We start from the raw sequence: 6,410 nt of genomic DNA on the forward strand, positions 1-6,410 counted from the left end.
TTGATGTCACAAAAAAATTTGAATTTGAGACAGAGCAGATGGCTTGAATTATTGAAAGATTATGATCTTGTCATTGACTATCATCCGGGAAAAGCCAATATGGTTGCTGATGCTCTGAGCAGAAAATCCATGTTTTCCTTGCAAGCTATGAAGATTCGATTGCCGTTGTCTGATGATGGTTCAATCATAGCCGAGTTAAAAGCTAGACCAATGTTTTTGCAACAGATCTCTGAAGCTCAGAAAAATGATAGTAAGTTGCAAACAAGACGGGTACAAAGTGAATTGACTCCTGACTCAGAATTTCAGATCGGGACGAATGATTGTTTGTTATTCGGAGGCAGAGTATGTGTACCAAAAGGTTCAGAACTAGTACAATAGATTTTGAATGAAGCTCACAATGGTAACATGTCTATACATCCTGGTAGTAATAAAATGTATAATTATCTGAAAAAGATGTACTGGTGGTAGGGAATGAAACGAGATATTTCTAAGTTCTTATCTAAGTGTTTGATATGTCAGCAAGTAAAAGTTGAACATCAGTTGCTTTTTGGACTATTACAGCCGATTACGATACCGAAATGGAAATGGGAAAGAATTACCATAGACTTCTTAACGGGATTACCCTTGTTTCCAAGGAAGAAAGATGCCATTTGGGTAATTGTTGATCAGTTGACAAATTTTTCACACTTTATTCTGGTATGTATGGATTATTCCTTGGATAGATTGGCTGAATTATATGTTTCTGAGATTATCAGATTGCGTGGAGTACCTGTCTCCATTATTTTAGATAGAGACCCTCAGTTTACATCTCGATTCTGGAGCAAATTGCAAGAAGCTCTGGGTACTCAGTTACATTTTAGCACTGCATTTCATCCCTAGGCAAATGGTCAATCTGAACGGGTAATACAGATCTTGGAAGATATGCTTCGGTGTTGTGTACTTGAGTTTGAAGGTAACTCGGAAAGGTATTTGCCTTTGGTTGAATTTGCTTATAATAACAATTATTAGTCTAGTATTAAAATGGCATCGTATGAAGCCTTGTATGGTCGTAAATGTAAAACTCCATTGTATTGGACAAAACTCAGTGAGAAAAAGTTACATGGAGTTGACCTGGTCCGAGAGACCCAAGGAAAAAGTGAAGGTAATTCGGGACAGTTTGAAAGCAGCTTCTGATCGTCAAAAGTCCTACGCTGATTTGAAACAAAAAGAAATAGAATTTTAAGTCAGTGACAAAGTATTCTTGAAAGTATCACCTTGGAAGAAAGTTCTCCAGTTTGAACGCAAAGGAAAACTGAATCCATGGTTCATTGGACCATATGATATTATAGAAAGAATTGGACCGATTGCGTATCGATTAGCTTTACCACCAGAGGTTGACTGAATTCATAATGTTTTTCATGTGTATATATTGCGACGGTACAGATCCGATCCTTCACATGTTATCTCTCCGAGAGAGGTGGAGATTCAGCATTATATGACATATGGTGAAGAACCAACTAAAATTTCTTTGGCAACGACGCGGTAGTGAAGAGGCTACTTGGGAGCCAGACTATACCATGAGGAGGTGATACTCGAATCTTTCTATTGGTAAGATTTTCGAGGACGAAAATCCCTAAAGGGGGGAGAGTTGTAACAGCCCATTTTCAATGAAATCGGAATAGTGGTTTCGGGAACACAAATCCGACCCAAAAATATGATTTATTTTTATTTCATTATATGGTCTGTATTATAATAGGAATGTCGTGTGAAAATTTTGACATGAAAATTTTATCGATTAAGTGCTTAATTACGAGAAGGACTAAATCGCATAAAATGTGAAAGTTGGATTCTAGTAGCTATAGGTATCAAATAGCTATGGAATTAAAAATTTAAGGTCCTTATATGGTAATTAGACCATTGAAGAGTAGTTAGTAGATATGTTAATGACTCATCCATGGAAAAATTAGAAAAGGCAAGGGCTAAATTGGAAATCACTAAAATTAAAAGATGGTAATTAAATAAGAAGAAATAATCACCTAATTTCATATCATCTTCCCCAAAATTTCCATGGAAACCCTAGGAGAGAGGAAGATAACTTACCAAGCTTGAAAAGGTATGAAATCAAGTCTCGTTTTTAATGATTTTTATATTTCTGAAACCGAGATAGTCTAATCTCTCTATTTAGGGGATTAATTTGAAAACTTATCAAGGTATGAAATTTGGGTCATGGATGAATATGTTGAAAATTAGAAATTTATAGTAGAAAATGAAAGTTTGTTCATAGATAAACAACTTTACAAAGTAAATTTTGATGAAAACATGATTTAGGGACTAAAATGAAAAGTTATAAAATTTGATGAAAAAATTTTGAATTTTATGAATACAGGTGCTGAAAAATTTGTAATGGGACTTTGATTAGGTTTTTAATAGGGAGTAATTTGCACAAGTTTCATTTTATGGGCCTAGGGACAAAATCGAAATTTCTAGAAAAGTTAGGGTCAAAATGGTAATTTTTCTTAGGACATAAATTGAGTCCATTTAAATATGAAATGTGTGAAATTGACGATTAAATTCATTTATATAGACTTAGACAACACTAATTTGAGGTTAGATCGAGGAAAAGAAAATGTTTTGGATTGATAGACTTTTTACGCGAACAAGTGTCGAGTTAAGTTCGTGTAACTTAATCGGGCATGTAATTATGTTAATTGAATGTTGCGCTTTCCTGAAACTAATAAGGTCCTACATTTGTTGCGGATGGGATTTAGCTTGGACAAGTAATCCTAATGACCTTGTTATAGAAAAGATTTAACCTGGACGGATAATCTTGATATAGTACCTCTTGATCATACGTTATGATTAATGTTTAGCTTGGACTGGTAATCCCAATCGAAATCTTCTGAACATATGTTATATAAAGGATTGAGTCAGGAGTGGAAATCCTGTTATACGATATGTGGCTCGAAAGAGTGTTTGGTTAGGTGCCCTAATGGGTACCATTGAATAAGGAATTGGCGGAATATTAAATCGTACACTTCGAGTGTACTCTTTGAGCATTCATTGGAATTCAATGATTCAACGGACATGAAACTCTTGACATGGCATGAAAATCATGAGATGATATGATAATGATTTGAAAGAATATTGCTTGATGAGCTCATCTATGTTACTTGATTGATATGAAGATTTTGGTGACTAAAATGTTTGATTGAATGTATGTGATTAGGCAATTTAGCTAAATGGATAGAAACATAACATTGTATGCCTAGATTTAATAAGCAAGATTGGTAAGTTTAGTTTCCGTTATACTAACTTACTAAGCATGTAATGCTTACTCCGTTTATTTTTCCCCTATTTTATAGTGCTCAAAAGCTCATGAGGGATAGAGATCATTGGAGCATCGTCACAGTATTAACTAGTCATTTTGGGTATTATTAGTAAAAATCATTTTGGTATAATGGCATGTATAGGACAACTTGGCCAATAGTGGCTTGAAATGTTATTTTCTAACCTAGCCATTGGAATGGCTAGTAATGGTTCATTTTGGTATTACTAAGTAGATTATTATGATATACATATACACATGTGTCATGTTATGAATATGTTATCAAAGGTTGCTATTGCCTAAGTTAATCCAAGGTAAGTTTATAAACACCTATGCATGTAATGGTGTGACATCCCAAATTAGGGTCTAGTCAGAATAGTGGTTTCGAGACCACAAATTTAAAATAGAAATAATTATATTATGATAAGTTGATGGTCCATGATATGATTGCATGATTGTGAGAAATTTTCATGAAGAAGTTCTATGCCTAAGGTGTCCAATTTGAATTTAGGGACTAAATTGAATAAGTTGTAAAACTTGCGTTCTAGAAGATTCAAGCTTGAAATTGCATTGGATCATTAATTAGAGATCCTTAAATAGTAATTTTACCAAGTTCTAAAATTTTGGACAAAAATGGGCATGAATAGGAAAATTTGTAAAGAAAAGCCTTAAGGACATTTTTGTCATTTGGTAAATAAAAGAATAAAAAGGGAAAAATCAAGTAAAAAATTGTATCCATCTTCCTCCTAGTGTGCCAAAATTTTCAAAGGTTCCATAGCTAGGGTTTTTAACTTTTAAAGCTTGATTGTAAGTGCTCCCAAGCCCCGTTTTTGATATTCTTTGCATTTTTAAAGTCCTTGAAGTATGATCTATCCATTTCTAGCCATATTTTGAGCTAGGGTTCATGTATGAAATTTGACCCATGTGTGACATGTTTTTATTTTGATGATTAATGGAAGATTATGAAAGTTTGATATGTGATGAACATCTTTTACTAAGTGATTTTAAGTGAAAAATCCTAAAAGGACTTGTTTGTAAAAGGTGTAAAAATGAGTAGTAAAAATGTGAAGTAAAGGAAAATATGGGATGATATGAGCATGGTATAGGTTCGGCTAGGCTTGGGTAACCAAGAAAATGCATGCATTTTATTTTACGAGCCTAGGGACTAAAGTGTAAATAAGTGAAAAGTTAGGGGTAAAAAGATAATTTTACCAAAGTATGAATTATGGGTCAATTCAAACAATGTATGTATTGAACAAATTAAATTTGACATTATAGATAAAAAAAAACATGATTCGGGTCTTGATTGGGGGAAAAACAAAGTTTACGAGGATTAGGCTCGTTTCTATCATTTTGTACCGAGGTAAGTTCATTTGCAAATTATGCAACATGTACTGTACTTTAAATGCTTTTATATTGCATGTATGGTAAGTATATATATAATTAATGTGATGTTGTAGGATGTGTTAATGCTTAAATTTTACTATGAATTATGCTTTGATTATTCCATGAGTATGTGATTGGTGCTATGAATATTGAAATCAACATCACGAGCAAGCTCAACAGAAATGTGGTATCGAAGAATCCCGTTTGAACCTTAGGAATAGTTTAGGATACAAGTGACATGTCACTAGGAACTATGTGATCTGAGCTCATGAGTTGTGGTCTGAGTTCATGATAAATTTTACACATGTTTTGCCGTTTTGGGTACTGGTCTTGTATGTTCTACCGGTGGCTGGGTAGTCCAGCATGTGTTACGTATACCTGACAACTTGTGTAAGTAGCTCGAGTAGCTACATCCTGACTGCCAGCTTGTGAGAATAGACTCGAAAGTGAGCAACATGTGATATGTGATATAAGGTAGCGTTGGCTACATATGGGGCACTTAGGTGCGAGATTCTAATGTATCCGATAGTATTCCAAGTGTTCAACGGGTAGTTCAAAGAGAAGTTCCATGGACAATCTTAATGAACAAGTCAAAGACAAGAAAGTAAGTATTATGTGCAAGTTGGTATAGGTATGTACATAAACTCATGATTAAAGATCTTGGTATGCTATGAACATGTGGTAAGAATGCATATGAGACTTGATGACATTTATGAAACTTTGCCTCATGTTAATTGTATGATTTATGTTGCTTATTATTTGCATGTGAACTTACTAAGCTTTAAAACTTACCCCTTTCCTTTCTTTTTATAGTGTCGCCAACCTAGCCCGGGGATCGGAGGACGTCGAAGTTTTTGATCACACTATCAGCTGGAAAATTTGGTATAGTTAGATTCAACATTTTGAATATGGCATGTATAGGGACTTGGTCTTCTTGTTAAATGTCATATTGATTAGCCAAAGTGTGTTGGCTCATGATAATGTTTTGATTCATTTTGTATATGGCCATGAGAGGTGGCTCATATTGATTATTTGGGTTGTAACCCTAATCATTTGTGCATGCATACAAATGTGTTATGCTTGATATGGTTGCTTGTGGTTGATTATGTTAATGAGTGTGATAGATGGCATGTATATTTAATGTATGAAATATGATTAATGAGTATGACAATAAATGTGGTAAAATGATGAATAGATATGAAATTGGTGTGGAATGCCAAATGAAAGCCTAATGGTTTAAATATGTGATATGTTGACACTACCAAGTTATAAATTAACCATGTATGTAAATGCTTGAGTAAGAAAAGGTGTCATGTTGCATGCCATGAAGATAGTATAGGTAGGTGTGTAACACCCCACACCCATGCCGTACGTCGGGACGGAATATGAGGCATTACCCCAACTTAAACTCATGCATACAAACATTTTCATATCACCAGAACATGGTTAAATTAAAAACTTTTTTAGTTTTTATTATGAACTCCATAATAAGAGCCTACGAGGTTCAAAACATCTATTGGAACCCATTTGGAATTAATCTGGGTCCTTCAAAGAATTCTGAAAAAAACACTTAACACAAGGGCACACGCCCGTGTGAGAGGGGAAACATAGCAGTGTGACCATTTAGGCATGGTCGTGCTGATGGGTCGTATGGCTCACACGACCTAGGCACATTGGGACACGCCCGTGTGGACTATTTTCTAATTCAAACCTACAGGGG

Source organism: Gossypium hirsutum, chromosome A02, assembly GCF_007990345.1.
Source record: "Gossypium hirsutum isolate 1008001.06 chromosome A02, Gossypium_hirsutum_v2.1, whole genome shotgun sequence".
NCBI lineage: Eukaryota > Viridiplantae > Streptophyta > Magnoliopsida > Malvales > Malvaceae > Gossypium > Gossypium hirsutum.